The sequence below is a fragment of the Leucoraja erinacea genome, unplaced genomic scaffold, assembly GCF_028641065.1.
Source record: "Leucoraja erinacea ecotype New England unplaced genomic scaffold, Leri_hhj_1 Leri_60S, whole genome shotgun sequence".
NCBI classification, from domain to species: Eukaryota; Metazoa; Chordata; class Chondrichthyes; order Rajiformes; family Rajidae; genus Leucoraja; species Leucoraja erinaceus.
Genome location: NW_026576520.1, coordinates 333,840 through 352,893, shown reverse-complemented (window position 1 = coordinate 352,893; position 19,054 = coordinate 333,840). Strand labels below are relative to the sequence as shown.

General features: G+C 47.2%; 1 pseudogene; it reads right to left on the bottom strand.

Annotated features, from left to right (window-relative positions):
- Positions 1 to 15,365: 15,365 nt before the first annotated feature.
- Positions 15,366 to 16,522, bottom strand: LOC129694299 (uncharacterized; annotated as a pseudogene).
- Positions 16,523 to 19,054: the final 2,532 nt, after the last annotated feature.

The following is a 19,054-nucleotide window of genomic DNA, read 5'->3' as shown; positions in this document are numbered from 1 at the left end:
AGCGGGTACGTCGGAGCTCGGGGACGTCTCTTAGCGGCTCATAACGCTAACGGCAGGTGCTCGGGCAGACTCGCTAACGGCAGGTAAGCTCGGGGAGACTCGTGAAGATTTTTCAACCTGTCTCGTACTGTGGGACGGGGCCATAAGCGCCATATGAAGAAGGGTCTTGACCTGAAACGCCACCTGTTCCTTTTCTCCAGAGATGCTGTCTGCCCCGCTGAGTTACTCCAGCTTTGTACTTCCTGCGGCAGCTGAGGAAGCACAATCTGCCACAGGCAATGATTGTCCAATTCTACACGGCCATCGTAGAGTCTGTCCTCACCTTCTTCATCATGGTTTGGCTCAGCCACCAAGCACGACATCCAGAGGCTGCAGCGAATCGTCCGATCAACTGAGAAGGTTATTGGCTGCAACCTTCCCTCCGTTGACGAACTGTACACTGCAAGGGCCAGGAAGCGAGCGGGTATGATCATCTCTGAGCCCTCTCACCCTGGCCACAAACACTTTGAATCACTTCCCTCTGGAAGGCGACTCCGGACTGTCAAAGTATGCCGTAACTACAATAACTACTCAATAACCAAACATCTGTAGCCTCCTATTGCTCTGGTATTTTATTTAATTCACATGCTTAATTGAAAAGGTTTTGTTATTAGTGTTTAATGTTTTATGTGTCATTCCTAACTGTCACTGTATGTCACATGGTCATTTGCGGGCAGAGCACCATGGCAAATTCCTTATATGTGAATACTTATTCATTCATTCATTCATTCATTCATTCTTTTTGTGTCTGTCTTCGGTTTAAACCAGCATCTGCAGTTCCTTCCTATTCATAGAAATAGGGCCTTTGGCCCAACTCATCCATGTCGAGAAAGATGCCCCATCTAAGTTAGTCCCATTTGCCCATGTTTGGACCTTCTCCCTCTAAACCTGTTCTATCTATATGTCCGTCCAAATGTATTTTAAGTGCTGCTATAGCACTTGCCTCAACTACTTCCTTTGCCAGCTCGTTCCATATACCCGTTGCCTCTGAGTGAAAAAGTTGCCCCTCATTCCTGTTAAATCTTACCTTAAACCTATTACCCGCAAGTTCTTGATTTCTCTACCCTGGGACAAAGAAATCTTACCTATAAACCCTATTACAGCACGGAAACAGGCCATCTCGACCCTTCTAGTCCGTGATATTCTCCCTAGTCCCATATACCTGGCTCAGACCATAACCAAAGACTTCATGCATATCATCTAATTTATTTTTAAATATAAAAACGGCCCTCATAAGCTTTTACACTCTCTGAGTCTTACTGTATGGCCCTCATAATTTTACATGACCTCACGAACATAGAACAGTACAACACAGGAATAGTATGACACAGGCCTTCCATCCACAACGTCTGTGTCAAACAATGCCTAGTTAAACTGCCTGCACGTGATCCATATCCCTCACGCATATCCATGTGCCTATCTAAAAGTCTCTTAAACGCCACTATCGTATCTGCCTCCACCACCACCCTTGGCAGCGCGTTCCTGGCACTCACCACCCTCTGTGTAATAAACTTGCCCTGCACACCTCCTTCCAACATTGCCCTTCTCGCCTTCAAGCTGCGGCCTCTAATATTTGATATTTCCATCCTGGCAAAAAGGTTCTTATGACGTTAATAAACATGAAACAATAAACCAATGCCTATACCACCAAGAAGCTGAAACATCCACATCAACTGTGCTTATTCAACCCTTTGCTTTCTCACAGTCGGTATTCAAACCATAATTCTAGGCTCTATGTTAGGACATGACACATGATGTCCTTTATTCTTTAGAAACAAGAAACTGCAGAAGTTGATTTATAAGGAAAGACACAAAATGCTGGAGTAACTCAGCGCGTTAGGCTGTATTCCTGGAGAACATGGATAGGTGCCGTTTCGGGTCGGGACCCTTCTTCAGACTGATCCTCTAAACTTTGCTGTTTCAATAGACAATAGGTGCAGGAGTAGGCCATTCGGCCCTTCGAGCCAGCACCGCCATTCAATGTGATCATGGCTGATCATCCCCAATCAGTACCCGTTCCTGCTCGTCTCCGTTCTAAATGGCCTACTCCTTATTCTTGCTCCTTATCATAATTTCCACCCTGTCCTTTCACACATTCTGTTCACTTTCTAGATATTTCCAGCTTTTTCTGCTTATGTTTCAGATTTTCAACATCTGCAGTGTTTTGCTTTAGAGTTACCGATGTGCACATCTCCCTTATGATAGTTGCATGAATGTCATTATGATTACAATTGTCAGTGTGAATCTGTACAACCTTCACTAGGTGGCAGACACTGCATTGCCTCTGAGCAGTGGTACCCATCACTCACTGTACATGGTCTTTCCCAACCTCACCGAAAACTAGCGATCAGCAGATTATTGAGGATGTTGCCAGGACTCGAGGGCCTGAGCTACAGGGAGAGGTTGAGCAGGCTGGGACTCTTATTACTTGGAGTGCAGTAGGATGAGGGGTGATTTTATAGAGGTGAACAAAAAGTAATAGATCGGATTGACGCACAGAGTCTCTTGCCCAGAGTAGGAGAAATCGAGAACCAAAGAACCAAGTTTAAGGTGAGGGGGGGTGGGAAAGATTTAATAGGAACGTGACCCACTCTGGAGTATCTCGGGAATTTTACTTCGGAGTCACGTGAGTGACTACGTGAAGAAGAACCCCGCTTACGACGCATGCGTGTCATATCGCATACACGCATTGCACGAGTCAGACATGGGAGAGTACTTCCGGTGGCGCTGGTGCCAGCAGCCTCCACCTACAGCCCGGTATCTTTTTGTTTTTTTGTTTATTTTGTTATGTTAAAAGTGTATTTTTTTGTGTTTTTTTTGTGTTTTTATGTGGGGGAAGAGGGCACGGTGCGGGGGATACCGTCCTTCGGCCGCTTCCTGGTGAGGACGCGACTATTATTCGAGTCGCGTCCTCCCCCCCCCCCCCCCCCCCCCCCCCCCCCCCCACCCGGCCCCCCTGGATTGGCAGCGGCCTTTCCATCCCCCCCCACCGAAACTAGGGGGGCGCGGCCTTTCCTGCCGGGATCGACCGGAGCTCCAGCAGCGGCGGGACAGCGCTGGAACATCGCGGGGCTGGCGATGCCCTTACCGGGGGTCGCCGTTTGGAGCCCGGAGTGCTGGACCTGCTGCACCGACATCCTGGAGCTGCGATTTGCAGAGCTTAACGAGGCGCTGACTTGCCTGGACCCGAGGGCCTGAGACTACAGACTCCGGCAGCGGGAGGCGGTGATGAGGTCCGGGCCGCTGGGAGGAGGATATTACGTCGGGGCTCAGCGCAGCGTAGGCGTGAGGGGGTGAACATTTTATAGAGGTGAGGCCCCGACTAAAAAGTGGCTGGACTATGGTGATCACCTGGGTGCCATTTATGATTGACGCACAGAGTCTCTTTAATTCAATTTCCAGAGTAGGATTATTTATTTTTAATTTTTCTTGTGAGAACCACTGCTGTACGGGAAACCATTTCGTTGTCTAAGATGAGGCAACGACAATAAGATTGAATACAAGAATAGGAAACTGACGCACTCTGGAGTATCTCGGGAATTCTCTGCCACAGAATGTAGTTGAGGCCAGTTCATTGGCTATATTTAAGAGGGAGTTGGATATGGCCTTTGTGGCTAAAGGGATCAGGGGGTATTGAGAGAAGGCAGGTACAGGATACTGAGTTGGATGATCAGCCATGATCATATTGAATGGCGGTGCAGGCTCGAAGACCTGTTTTCTATGTTTCTATGTTTATCCTGTATCTGTATACTGCGGGTGGCTCGATTGTAATCATGTATTGTCTTTCTGCTGAATGGATAGCACACTACAAAAGGTTTTCACTGTAGCTTGGTACACGTGACAATAAACTAAACTCAAACTCGAAGGTGGACAAAAATGCTGGAGAAACTCAGCGGGTGAGGCAGCATCTTTGGAGCGAAGGAATAGGTGACGTTTCGGGTCTCGACCCGAAACGTCACCTATTCCTTCGCTCCACAGATGCTGCCTACCCCGCTGATTTTCTCCAGTATTTTTGTCCACCTTCGATTTTTCCAGCATCTGCAGTTCTTTCTTAAACAAAACTCAAACTCGATGTAACAAGTACCATTATTCATAGGTCTTTGTGATGGGAGTAAATAGGAAATAAAAGAGCACTACAAAATACAAAGAGCACTACATCCAAAACACCCCATCTGCCCCTACCTGTAGCAGAGCCTGCCAATCCCACATTAAACTCATTAGTCACCCTCAAAACCCTCAGCTTCAGAATGGAGGCATGTCCTTCTCAGGACTAAAGAAATGCTAAAGTAGGGAATGGTTACCCAGTTTGCTTCCCCTATTTAAAATTCCAATTGTGTTCATAAAAACAAATTGAACTTGAAGGTCAATTGATTGAAGTTGGGTTTGCACTAAGAGTTAACACTCAGATGCCAACTGGAATTTAAACTGGCAAGCCTTTCCTTGGTGCTTATATGAACCTCCTAATCTGAAGGTGCTGGAAGTTCTCAGACCACAGGGTGGCACAATGGTGCAGCCAGTAGAGTTGCTGCCTCTATCGTAGGCAAACCTGGTTTAATCCTGACCCAGGGTGCTGTCGGAAGTTGCACGTTCGTGAGTGGTTCTGCTCGGGGTTTGGGTCCAGTGAGCAATCCCGGCCCAGCGTGTAAGACTGGTCGGAATCGCTCCACACTCACAGAAACATAGAAAATAGGTGCAGGAGTGGGCCTTTCGGCCCTTTGAGCCAGCACTGCCATTCAATATGATCAGATTCAGATTCAATTTCAGATTCAATTTTAATTGTCATTGTCAGTGTACAGTACAGAGACAACGAAATGCATAACAGAGACAACGAAATGCATTTAGATGATCATGGCTGAACATCTAAAATCAGTTCCCCGTTCCTGCTTTCTCCCCATACCCCTTGATTCTCTCTAACCCCAAGAGCCCCACAGGAGCCCCTGACACCCACTGTGACTGGATGGGGACCAGCCAAGGAAGCATGAAGTGTACAGTAAGTGGAGTCAATATTGGGGATACACAAAAATGCTGGAGAAACTCAGCGGGTGCAGCAGCATCTATGGATCGAAGGAAATAGGCGACGTTTCGGGCCAAAACCCTTCTTCAGACTGATGGGGGGTGGGAGGGGAGAAGGAAGGAAAAAGGGGAGGAGGAGGAGCCCGAGGGCGGGGGGATGGGAGGAGACAGCTCGAGGGTTAAGGAAGGGGAGGAGACAGCAAGGGCTAGCAAAATTGGGAGAATTCAACTTTCATGCCATCAGGATGCAAGCTGCCTAGGCGGAATATGAGGTGCTGTTCCTCCAATTTCCGGTGTTGCTCACTCTGGCAATGGAGGAGACCCAGGACAGAGAGGTCGGATTGGGAATGGGAGGGGGAGTTGAAGTGCTGAACCACCGGGAGTTCAGGTAGGTTATTGCGGACTGAGCGGAGGTGTTCGGCGAAACGATCGCCCAACCGCCGCTTAGTCTCCCCGATGTAAATCAGCTGACATCTAGAGCAGCGGATGCAGTAGATGAGGTTGGAGGAGATACAGGTGAACCTTTGTCGCACCTGGAACGACTGCTTGGGACCTTGAATGGAGTCGAGGGGGGAGGTGAGGGGACAGGTGTTGCATTTCTTGCGGTTGCAATGGAAAGTGCCCGGGGAGGGGGTGGTGTGGGAGGGAAGGGAAGAATTGACAAGGGAGTTGTGGAGGGAGCGGTCTTTGCGGAAGGCAGACATGGGGGGAGATGGGAAGATGTGGCGAGTGGTGGGGTCACGTTGGAGGTGGCGGAAATGGCGGAGGATTATGTGTTGTATTTGCCGGCTGGTGGGGTGAAAGGTGAGGACCAGGGGGACTCTGCCCTTGTTGCGAGTGCGGGGATGGGGAGAGAGAGCAATGTTGCGGGGTATGGATGAGACCCTGGTGCGAGCCTCATCTATGGTGGCGGAGGGGAATCCCCGTTCCCTGAAGAACGAGGACATTCCCTCTCTGTCCTGGGTCTCCTACATTGCCAGAGTGAGCAACACCGGAAATTGGAGGAACAGCACCTCCTATTCCGCCTGGGCAGCTTGCATCCTGATGGCATGAATGTTGAATTCTCCCAATTTTGCTAGCCCTTGCTGTCTCCTCCCCTTCCTTAACCCTCGAGCTGTCTCCTCCCATCCCCCCGCCCTCGGGCTCCTCCTCCTCCCCTTTTTCCTTCCTTCTCCCCTCCCACCCCCCATCAGTCTGAAGAAGGGTTTCGACCCAAAACGTCGCCTATTTCCTTCACTCCATAGATGCTGCTGCACCCGCTGCGTTTCTCCAGCAATTTTGTGTACCTTCGATCTTCCAGCATCTGCAGTTCCTTCTTGAACTCAATATTGGGGAGTCTGGTCTGTGTGATGGATTGGGCTACATCGGCAATTTCTCGGTGCACCTATAGAAGTTGGTAAGAGACATTTGGTTTAGTTTAGAGATGCAGCACGGAAACAGGCCCTTCAGCCCGCAGAGTCCGCGCCGACCAGCGATCCCCGCACAACAACACTCTCCTACACACTATGGAAACTTATAATTCTACAAAAGCCGATTAAGCTACAAACCTGTACATCTTTGGAAGTGGGAAGAAACCGGAGCACTCGGAGAAAACCCACTCAAGTCACAGGGAAAACGTACAAACTCCGTACAGACTGCGCCCGTGGTCAGGATCGAACCTGTGTCTCTGGCGCTGTAAGGCAGCAACTCTACCGCTGTGCCACTATGCTACCCACATTCCGAACTTTCTTAGTATCCTGATAAATAATGGTACGGGTGAGTGATTTAGCATGGGAGACCAGGAAGGGTCTGCCAATTTTACCAAGCAGGAATGCCAGATATGATCGGTAGTTCAGCTCAACACCGATAAGACTAAGGAGTTAGTGGTGGACTTTAACAGGAGAGGAACACATCTGTTCCCTGTCTTGGAAGTGGTCTTGGAGGGAAGGATGCTGCTCAAACTGCGGAGCATCTTGGACAATACTACTCACCCCCTCCTTGATACACTGATCACCCTGAGGAGTTCCTTCATCAACAAACTGGTTCCACCAAGATGCAGTACAGAACGCCACAGAAAGGGTGGCGGGTGTATGGAATAAGCTGCCAGAGAAGGTAGTTGAGGTTGGGACTATCCCATTGTTTAAGGGTACATGGATAGGACAGGTTTGGAGGGATATGGACCAAGTGCAGGCAAGTGGGACTAGTGTAGCTGGGACATTGTTGGCCAGTGTGGGCAAGTTGGGCCGAAGGGCCTGTTTCCATACTGTATCACTGTAAGATCCTTCTTCTCTGTGGCTATCAAACTGTACAAATCCTCCCCCTTCTGTCATGGGGTAGACTGACTCCCCTGACTTCCCACCACCGATCCATTAATATATCCCGCTGCCTCAGGAAAGTAGCCAACAAAATTGAAGAATGGTGATGGCACAGTGGTAGAGTTACTGCCTCACAGCACTAGAGACCCAGGTTCCATCCTGTCTATTACTACGGTACATGCGTGTGTTTTCTCCGAGATCTTCAGTTTCCTCTCACACTCCAAAGACGTACGGATTTGTCGGTTAATTAGCTTGGTATAATTGTAAATTATCCCTAGTGTGTGTAGGATAGTGTTAGTGTGCAGGGGTTGTTGGTCGTTGTGGCTCAGTGGGCAGCAGGGCCTTTTTCCACGCTGTCTCTCTCAACTAAACTAAACTAAAAAGATTCAAAGTGCTGGAGTGTAGACTGATTGTATAGGGAGGGGGAGAGGGGGTGGTGAAGAAAGCTAAGAGGGGCAGGACAAAACCGAAGAGGCAATAGGTTGATACAGGTGAGGGAGGGTTTTGATAGGCAGACATTGAACAAAGGCCAGGACATAATCAAAGACCTGTCCCACCTGAGTTATTCCTTCTCCCTGTCGATGGTAGGAGTGAAATGTGAGCCTGGCCAGGGTGGTATGGATCTTTGATAATATTGGCTGCCTTTTTCTTGCGCCCTCAGTAGATCCCTTCAGTGGTGGGGAGGCCAGTCCCCATGATGGACCAGACAGCATCGACTTTTGCAAATTTTGAGCATCAGAGTTTCCAAAGCAAAGGGACGGTTTCTAGGGAGCAGAGTATGTGATATCTCCAGTGCTTGGTGCCTTGGTCCTCACTTATTTCACTCCGCATCACAGCGCAGTGAATTTCCAGGCTGTTTATTGGCGGCCCCACAATAAAAACACATTCATGATGAAGTCCAAGTTTATTCCATCAAATACACTGGAGCATTTCAACAGCCAGTTGCTTGCGTCTCACTTACTAACTAGTGACTGAGCGAGAGAGAGAGTTTTTGTGTAGTACCATAACACCATGTAAAGGGTGGCATGCATATTTGTTTGGTGAAGGTTCTAAATGGCATGAATTAATAAGGGTTAATCTACACAGGTTGCTGAATTAATTGTGTAGGAAGGAACGGCAGATGCTGGTTGACACCGAAGATAGACAAAACAAGCTGGAGTAATTCAGCAGGCCAGGCAGCATCTCTGGAGAAAAGGAATAGGTGCCGCTTCAGGTTGAGACCCTTCAGACTGAGAGTCAGGGAAAAGGAAACTAGAGGTATAGGAAGGTGCAGAGCCTGTATCGATGACTCAGGAACGATGAAGCCCCCGATGTTCCATTGTTGACTGGGGACGAGGTGTTAACAAAGGAAAACAAAGGATGAAATTAGCACAAGGACTTGGGTGCGGGAGGGACAGAGGGAGAGGGAATGGACAAAAGACAATAGGTGCAGGAGTAGGCCATTCGGCCCTTCGAGCCTGCACCGCCATTCAATATGATCATGGCTGATCATCCAACTCAGGCGGGAACATATGATAGTCCCGCCATCCTGGGAATTAACCTTGTGAATCTACGCTGCACTCCCTCAATAGCAAGAATGTCCTTCCTCAAGTTTGGAGACCAAAACTGCACACAATACTACAGGTATGGTCTCACTAGGACCCTGTACAAGTGCACGAGGACCTCTTTGCGCCTATACTCAACTCAATAACTCAACTGGTTATGAAGGCCAACATGCCATTCGCTTTCTTCACTGCCTGCTGTACCTGCATGCTTACTTTCAGTGACTGATGAACAAGGACCCCCCAGATCCCGTTGTACTTCCCGTTTTCCCAACTTGACACCATTTAGATAATAATCTGCCTTCCTGTTTTTGCCACCAAAGTGGATAACCTCACATTTATCCACATTAAACTGCATCTGCCATGCATCTGCCCACTCCCCGAATCTGTCCAAGTCACCCTGCATCCTCATAGCATCCTCCTAACAGTTCACACTGCCACCCAGCTCCGTGTCATCTCCAAATTTGATAATGTTACTTTTAATACCTTTCCAAAATAGGGGACTAAATGATTACTGTAACTTTGTCAGCGCCTAATATGTGGCGACTCTTTGCATTCCTTGTGTATGCAAAATAAAGAATCTCACTGTGACACCACACCTGCAATAATAAAGTATCATTCATTCATAATTTGACTGCATAACCACTCCTTCAACCCAATCCCAGCCTAATTGGACCTGCTCACTCAGCACGGCACATGTGCTGCTTGACCGCGCAGGAAATGGTACAGAGAAGATTTACAAGGATGTTGCCAGGACTAGAGGGTCTGAGCTATTGGGAGAGGTTGAGCAGGCTGGGACTCTATTCCTTGGAACGCAGGAGGATGAGGGGTGATCTTCTGGAGGTTCACAATGATAGGAGCAGAGTTCAAGAGTTCAAGAGAGTTTATTGTCATGTGTCCCAGATAGGACAATGAAATTCTTGCTTTGCACCACAGAATATTGTAGGCATAAATAAATACAGAACAGATCAGTGTGTCCATATACAATTGAAAATATATATATATATACACACATAAATAAGCATATAAAGTGCAATAGGCTATTAAAGTTCAGATGATTGTTCGAGTTGAGTTTAATAGTTTAATGGCTGTGGGGAAGTAGCTGTTCCTGAACCCGGATGTTGCAGATTTCAGGCTCCTGTACCTTCTACCCGATGGCAGCGGAGAGACGAGTGTGTGGTCAGGATGGTGTGGGTCCTTGATGATGCTGCCAGCCTTTTTGAGGCAGCGACTGTGGTAGATCCCCTCGATGGTAGGGAGGTCTGAGCTGTTGATGGACTGGGCAGTGTTTACAACATTTTGCAGTCTTTTCCGCTCATGGGCGCACGTTGCCGAACCAAGTCACAATGCAACCGGTCTCTACTGTGCACTTGTAGAAGTTTGAGAGAGTCCTCCTTGACATACCGAATCTTCTCAGGAAGTAGAGGCGCTGATGTGCTTTCTTTATAATTGCATCAGTGTTCTGGGACCAGGAGAGATCTTTGGAAATATGCACGCCCAGGAATTTGAAGCTCTTGACCTTTTCCACCATCAACCCTTGATATAAACGGGACTGTGGGTCCCCATCCTACCCCTTCCAAAGTCGACAATCAGTTCCTTGGTTTTGCTGGTGTTGAGAGACAGGTTATTGTGCATACACCATTTGGTCAGTCGGTCAATCTCACTTCCATACTCTGACTCGTCTCCATCAGTGATACGTCCCACAACAATGGTGTCGTCAGCGAACTTGATGATGGAGTTTGCACTATGGCCGGCTACGCAGTCATGAGTATAGAGTGAGTACAGCAGGGGGCTGAGCACGCAGCCTTGAGCAGCTCCCGTGCTGATTGTTATCGAGGCTGATACATTTCCACCAATACGAACAAACTGTGGTCTGTGAATGAGGAAGTCGAGGATCCAATTGCAGAGGGATGCGCAGAAACCCAGTTCTGAGAGCTTGGTAACCAGCTTGGAGGGGATGATTGTATTAAATGCCGAGCTGTAGTCAATGAATAACAGCCTGACATATGAGTTTTGTTGTCCAAGTGGTCTCGATAAGCGAACTGCAGTGGGTTCAGGTTTTTGTAAGCGAACTGCAGTGGGTTCAGGCTTTTGTCGAGGTATGAATTGATTTGGCCATGATCAGCCTCTCAAAGCACTTCATCACCACAGACGTTAGTGCCACAGGGTCGATAGTCATTGAGGCACGTCGCCTTGCTCTTAACATAGAAAATAGGTGCAGGAGTAGGCCATTCGGCCCTTCGAGCCTGCCCGGCCATTCAATATGATCATGGCTGATCATCCAACTCAGTATCCTGTACCTGCCTTCTCTCCATACTCCCTGATCCCTTTAGCCGCAAGGGCCACATCTAACTCCCTCTTAAATATAGCTACTTGGGCACTGGTATTATTGATGCCCTTTCAAAGCAGGTGGGAACCTCAGACCTCAGAAGTGAGAGGTTGAAAATGTCCGTAAAAACTCCAGCCAGTTGGTCTGCACGGGTTTTCAGAACACGACCGGGTATACCATCTGGTCCAGGTGCTTTCCGAGGGTTCACCCCCCTGAAGGATTTTCTGACGTCGACCTCTGTGACCAAAATACCATCACGGCGAATGGGGGCTCGAGAAGACATATCAGTATTCTACCTATCAAAGCGTGTGTAGAACGCATTGAGCTCGTCAGGAAGTGATGCTTCGCTAACATTTGAGCTGCCTCCTGATTTTGACTTGTAGGAAGTGATGGCATTCAAGTCCCGCCACAGCTGTCGAACATCCGTCTCATAGAAACATAGAAACATAGAAAATAGGTGCAGGAGTAGGCCATTCAGCCCTTCGAGCCTGCACCGCCATTCAATATGATCATGGCTGATCATCCAACTCAGTATCCCGTACCTGCCTTCTCTCCATATTCTCTGATCCCTTTAGCCACAAGGGCCACATCTAACTCCCTCTTAAATAAAGCCAATGAACTGGCCTCAACTACCTTCTGCGAGAGAGAATTCCAGCTTGGAGCAAAAGTCCCTTTTGGCCTTTTTGATGGCCTTACCAAGGTTGTATCTGGACTTCTTGTAGACCTCTGTATCTTCGGACATGAATGCCTGGTGTCTGATCTTGAGAAGAGTGCGGATCTCATGGTTCATCCAAGGCTTCTGATTGGGAAACACTCGGAAGGTTTTTGTTGAGATGCAGTCCTCCACACATTTCTTTATGAAGTCTGTAACGACTGTGGCGTATTCATTTAGGTCCGTTGCAGTCCTCACCTCTGGGGGTGCGCTCTTCAATTGCTGCCTGTAGGCAGGAAGAAGAAGCTCTGCGGTATGGTCGGATTTACCAAAGTGAGGGTGAGGGATAGAACGATAGGCATCCTTAATGGTGTTTGGTCCTCTGGTGCTGCAGGAGACATGTTGATGGAAGTTATGGAGCAATTTCTTAAGGTTGGCTTTGTTAAAATCCCCGGCTATGGTGGTAACTGCCTCTGGGTAAGCCGTCTGGTGATTGTTGACCACGGCATGCAGCTCCCCCAGTGCCAGGTGGACATCAGCCTGGGGAGGGATGTAGACCGCAGTCAGGATGATGGAGGTGAATTCCCTTGGTAGGTAGAAGGGACGACACTTCACAGCCAGGTGTTCCAGGTGTGGAGACCAGGAGTTGGACAGGACTGCCACGTCTGAGCACCACGCAGAGTTGACCATGAGGCAGATGCCCACTCCTCTCCCTTTCCCAGATGCCAGTGTACGGTCCATGCGATGGATGGAGAAACCATCAGGCTGGACTGCTGAGTCTGGGGAGCTGGGGTTGACCCATGTCTCTGTGAAACAGAACACAGAGCATTCCTTCAGCTCCCTTTGATAAAGCAGCCTGGCTCTTTATCCTCCACTTTGTTCTCTCTGCTCGTCAGCTCCGGAGGTCTTCCCGGTGTTTCCAGGTATATTCCATTATAGTGTTTCCATTCGCTCCATCTAATTTACTACGCCATTCAATCATGGCTTCCCTTAACTCCATAACCATTGACACCCATTGAACTAATTAAGAAGTTGTCTATCTAGAAATATAGAAAATAGGTGCAGGAGGAGGCTATTCGGCCCTTTGAGCCAGCACCGCCATTCATTGTGATCATGGCTGATCATCCACAATCAGTAACCCGTGCCTGCCTTCTCCCCATATCCCCTCTCTGCTTAAATATATCCACTGACTTGGCCTCCACAGCCCTCAGTGGAAATGAGTTCCACAGATTAACCCCCCCTCTGACTAAATAAGTTCCTCCTCACCTCCTTTCTAAAAGGGCACCCTTTAATTCTGAGGCTATGACCTTTAGTCCTAGACTCTCCCACCAGTGGAAACATCCTTTCCACATCCACTCTAGCCAAGCCTTTCATTATGGGTTTCGGCCCGAAACGTTGCCTATTTCCTTCGCTCCATAGGTGCTGCCGCACCCGCTGAGTTTCTCCAGCATTTTTATCTACCTTCGATTTTCCAGCATCTGCAGTTCCTTCTTAAACCTTTCATTATTCAGTAAGTTCCAATGAGGTCCCCCCTCAACCTTCTAAACTCCAGCGAGTTCAGGCCTAGTGCCATCAAATGCTCATATGTTAACCCACTCATTCCTGGAATAATTCTTGTAAACCTCCCCTGAACCCTCTCCAGAGCCAGCACATCCTTCCTCAGATATGGGGCCCAAATTTGCTAACAATACTCCAAATGTCGACAGAGGTGTATAAAATCAAGAGAGGAATAGATCGGGTAGAGTCTCTAGCCCATAGTAGGGAAATCGAGAACCAGAGGACATAGGTTCAAAGTGAAGGGGAAAAGATTTAAAAGGAATCTGAGGGGTAACTTTTCCACACAAAGAGTGGTGGGTGTATGGAACAAGCTTCAGGAGAAGGTAGTTGAGACAGGGACTATTGCAATGTTTAAGACACAATGGCTTGGATGGATATGGGCCAAATGCAGGCAGGTGCGACTTGTGTAGATGGGGCATGAACAAGTCGGGTCGCGTTGGACAAGTCGGACCTGTTTCCACGCTGTATGATTCGAGTACGGACATTAACGCAGATGGGTTGGATAGTAGGTTTGCAGATGACACCAAGACTGCTGGGATCAATCAGTGAGGAAAGTTATCAAGTTCAAGTTCAAGTTCAAGTGAGTTGAAGTGAGTTTATTGTCATGTGTCCCTGTATAGGACAATGAAATTCTTGCTTTGCTTAAGCACACAGAAAATAGTAGGCATTTACCACAAAACAGATAAATGTGTCCATATACCATGATATAAATATATACACACATGAATAAATAAACTGATAAAGTGCAAATAAACGAAAGTGGTTATTAATAATGAGAGTTTTGTCCGAGCCAGGTTTAATAGCCTGATGGCTGTGGGGAAGTAGCTATTCCTGAACCTGGTTGTTGCAGTCTTCAGGCTCCTGTACCTTCTACCTGAAGGTAGCGGGGAGATGAATGTGTGGCCAGGATGGTGTGGGTCTTTGATGATACTGCCAGCCTTTTTGAGGCAGCGACTGCGATAAATCCCCTCGATGGAAGGAAGGTCAGAGCCGATGATGGACTGGGCAGTGTTTACTACTTTTTGTAGTCTTTTCCTCTCCAGGGCGCTCAAATTGCCGAACCAAGCCACGATGCAACCGGTCAGCATGCTCTCTACTGTGCACCTGTAGAAGTTAGAGAGAGTCTTCCTTGACAAACCGATTCTCCGTAATCTTCTCAGGAAGTAGAGGCGCTGATGAGCTTTTTTGATAATTGCGTTAGTGTTCTTGGACCAGGAAAGATCTTCAGAGAAGTGCACGCCCAGGAATTTGAAGTTCTTAACCCTTTCAACCATCGACCCGTTGATATAAATGGGGCTGTGGGTCCCCCTCCTACTCCTTCCAAAGTCCCCAATCAGTTCCTTGGTTTTGCTGGTGTTGAGGGCCAGGTTATTGCGCTGGCACCATATGGACAGTTGCTCGATCTCCCTTCTATATTCTGATACAAGCGAGAGATAGATCAGCTACAGAAATGGATGGAGTTTGTACGTTCTCCCCGTGACCTGCGTGGGTTTTCTCCGGGATCTCCAGTTTCCTCCCACACTCCAAAAACGTGCAGGTTTGTAGGTTAATTGTCTTTGTATAAATGTAAATTATCCCAAGTATCTGTAGGACAATGCTAGTGTGCGGGGATCGCTGGTCGGCATGGACCCGGTGGGCAGAAGGGCCTGTCCCTGCGCTGTATCTCTAAACTAAATGTTGTGAGGCAAATGAAAAATTCTAATTTATTTAAACTTTATTTAAGCTTTAAGCACCTCATTTCTGGAATACACATCTTCAGAGTGCCTGGAAATTGTCGCTGATTCCGCAGGCCTCGCGCATGCGCATTCTGGAAATTATCGCTGATTACGCAGGCCTCGCTGGTCCTAGGCCCCGCACATGCGCAGACTTCATTCTCCCCTCCTATTTATTTATAAACTTGATGTCGCAGCACTGGTGCATCAGGAGATAATGGTGTTTCAATAGCTGGTGGTACATATATTGCTTGGTCATCTACTTCACTCATATTGTTATTTCCATTTTTAATTTTAGAATTACTTATAGACGTTTTGATAGGGGATGATGGGAGTGTTGAAGGAAGTTCTCAATTAATATTATCAAGGAGTGATGGAGCTGATGGAGAAGACGGACATGGTGCAAGGTCACGAAGTGAAACAGTTGACTGACGTCCATCCTGATACTTGATAGTTGCATAAGAAGGGTTGACATCAGTCAGTTCAACTTCATCAACAAAAGGCTCATTCTTATTTGATCGGACATACCGACAAAGCAACACAGGCCCAGGGCTCGTCAACCATGATGGCAGAGAAGTGCCACTAGAAGAACGCCGTTTGAAGTTAAAGAACCGCTCATGTGGAGTAGTATTGGTAGCAGTTGACAGTAGAGATCTGATGGAGAGTAATGCATCTGGTAGAACACATTCCCAATGCTGATCTGGTATATTATTTGATTTTAAAGCCAGTTTCACTGCTTTCCAAATGATTCTGTTATACCTCTCAACCTGACCATTTCCAATAGGATGATATGGTGTTGTTTTACTTGTTGCAATTCCTCTATTAGAAAGGTAGTCTTTTAAATATTTTGACATGAGGTGCCCCTATCAGAATGTATGTAACTTAGAAATCTACAGAATGAAAACAGTTGATCTAAACATTTGATAACCGCAGCAGATGACATATTTGGACAAGGAAAGGCAAATGGAAACCTTGAATATTCGTTAACTGAGGTAAGTATATAAACATTTAGAGAGGATGGTAAAGGCCCTTTGAAGTCAATACTCAAACGTTCTATAGATTGAGTAGCTTTGATCAATCTTCCTTCTTCAGGATGGAGGAACCTTGGTTTTAATTCAGCAGATTCTACATGAAGCACACGTCATCTTCCCATCTTCTGTAGAGAAAGGTTAGTTTTTGGAACAAACATAGTGTAACATATAAGTGACTCCAGGATGACACAGCCCATTGTGAAGATCAGTGAGTGCAGAAGAATGAACAGAGGCACAAAATGCTTGAGTTAATGTATCCGTAGCAACATTATCCTTACCAGGGCGGTACTCAATTGAATAACTATATGCAGATAATTCAATCCTCCATTCATGAATTTTACTGTTTTTAATCTTCGTTCGTTTGGTATGTTAGCATTCATGGCAAAAGGATTTGAGTATAGGAGCATGGAGGTTCTACTGCAGTTGTACAGGGTCTTGGTGAGACCACACCTGGAGTATTGTGTACAGTTTTGGTCTCCTAATCTGAGGTAAGACATTCTTGCCATAGAGGGAGTACAGAGAAGGTTCACCAGACTGATTCCTGGGATGTCAGGACTTTCATATGAAGAAAGACTGGATAGACTCGGCTTGTACTCGCTAGAATTTAGAAGATTGAGGGGGGATCTTATAGAAATTTACAAAATTCTTAAGGGGTTGGACAGGCTAGATGCAGGAAGATTGTTCCCGATGTTGGGGAAGTCCAGAACAAGGGGTCATAGTTTAAGGATTAGGGGGAAATCTTTTAGGACCGAGATGAGGAAAACATTTTTCACACAGAGAGTGGTGGATCTCTGGAGTTCTCTGCCACAGAAGGTAGTTGAGGCCAGTTCATTGGCTATATTTAAGAGGGAGTTAGATGTGGCCCTTGTAGCTAAAGGGATCAGGGGGTATGGAGAGAAGGCAGGTACAGGATAGTTGGATGATCAGCCATGATCATATTGAATGGCGGTGCAGGCTCGAAGGGCCGAATGGCCTACTCCTGCACCTATTTTCTATGTTTCAAATTATCCAGCATAAAAGCTACTGCACGCTGATCTGTTATCAAAGTGAAGTGAAGTGAAGAGGGCGGTCAAGAAACATATCTGCGCCTTCCACCCTCGCAACATGGACCCGCTACAATTCGCATAGCGTCCGAACAGATCGACGGACGATGCGGTCTACCAGGTTCTGCACACCGCTCTCTCTCATCTTGACAGCCAGAAGGGGGGCTATGTAAGGATGCTGTTCATAACTTCAATTCAGCCTTCAACACGATAGTCCCCACCAGACTAGCCGAGAAGCTGCTGGAATTGGGGCTCAACAACCCCCTGTGTGCCTGGGTCCTGGACTTTCTCACCACCAGGCTCCAGGTAGTCAAGATGGGGGGAAATACATCGCAGTCCTTCACCCTGAGCACAAGATCCTCCCAGGGTTGCGTCCTCAGCCCCCTACTGTACTGCCTGTACACACATGACTGTGTGGCTAGGTTCAGCTCCAACTCGATAATCAAGTTTGCTGATGACACTGTGGTGGTGGGCCTGATCGCAGATTACGATGAGAAGGCCTACCGGGAGGAGGTGGTTGATCTGGCACTCTGGTGTCAGGACGACAGCCTCCTCTTGAATATCAAAAAAACTAAGGAGCTGATCGTGGACTTTAGGAGGGCACATCATCCGAGGACACACCATTAAAGATAAATGGGGACACTGTGGATAGGGTGAGCTGTTTTAAATACCTGGGAGTCCACATCTCTGAGGATATGACATGGACATCACACGCTGCAGCACTCATGAGTAAGGCAAAGCAGCGCCTTTACCAACTCAGGCAATTGAGGAAATTCAGAGTGTCTCTGAGGATCCTCCAGTGCTTCTACTCAGTGGCTGTGGAAAGCATCTTTGGGAACTGCTCTGCCCAGGACAAGAAGGCTCTGCAGAGTAGTGCGTTCGGCCGAATGCACTATGGGAACTACACTCGCCCCCCTGCAGGAACTATACCTCAGAAGGTGCAACTCCAGAGCCAACAAGATCATGGTAGACCTCTTCCATCCCAACAACGGACTGTTCCAGCTGCTACGTTCAGGCAAACATCTCCGTTGCCATGCTGTGAGAACGGAGAGGTTGAGAAGGAATTTCTTCCCAGAGGCCATTAGGACTGTAAACTCCTATCTCTCCAGGGACTAACTTTACTGTAACATTTTACTGTTGTGTGGTGTCTTTTTAAAATAGCTGTTTTTTCCTTTTTTTCCCCTCCCACAAATATGTAATATGTGAATATGTGATTCTGTTCCATTCTGTTTGTAGTTTGTTTGATATTTTGCACAATCCGCGAGCATTGCCACTTTTCATTTCACTGCACATCTCGTATGTGTATGTGACGAATAAACTTGATTTGACTTGACTTGACTTGGTGGTGAGCAAGGAGATGACTCAATTTTCTCACTGCTTCAATAATTGCTGTAGCTTACTTTTCGACAGGTGGGTAGTGCAATTCACTACCTTGGAGAGTACGAGACATGAAAGCCACTGGTCGTCCTCTTTGATATAATGTTGCTGATACTTCTAAATCAGAGGCATCACATTCAACAACGAAGGGGAGATCCTCATCGATGGCGTGTAATGTCGCAGATTCTAATTGTTTCTTTAAAGAAGTAAAGGCACCAATTGCTGTAGAGTCAAGGGGTTGACAAAAAGGTTGAATTTTGTCAGAAAAATTTGATATCCATTTAGCATAATATGCAAACATACTAAGAACCCTTCATAGAGTTTAATGTAGCTGGAACAGGTATGTCTTTGAGTGGCCGGAGTCTTTCTGGATCAGGCTTTATTATATCATTTCCAACCTAATAACCAAAAATATTAATTCATGACAGACAAAAATACTGGAGAAACTCAGCAGGTGAGGCAGCAT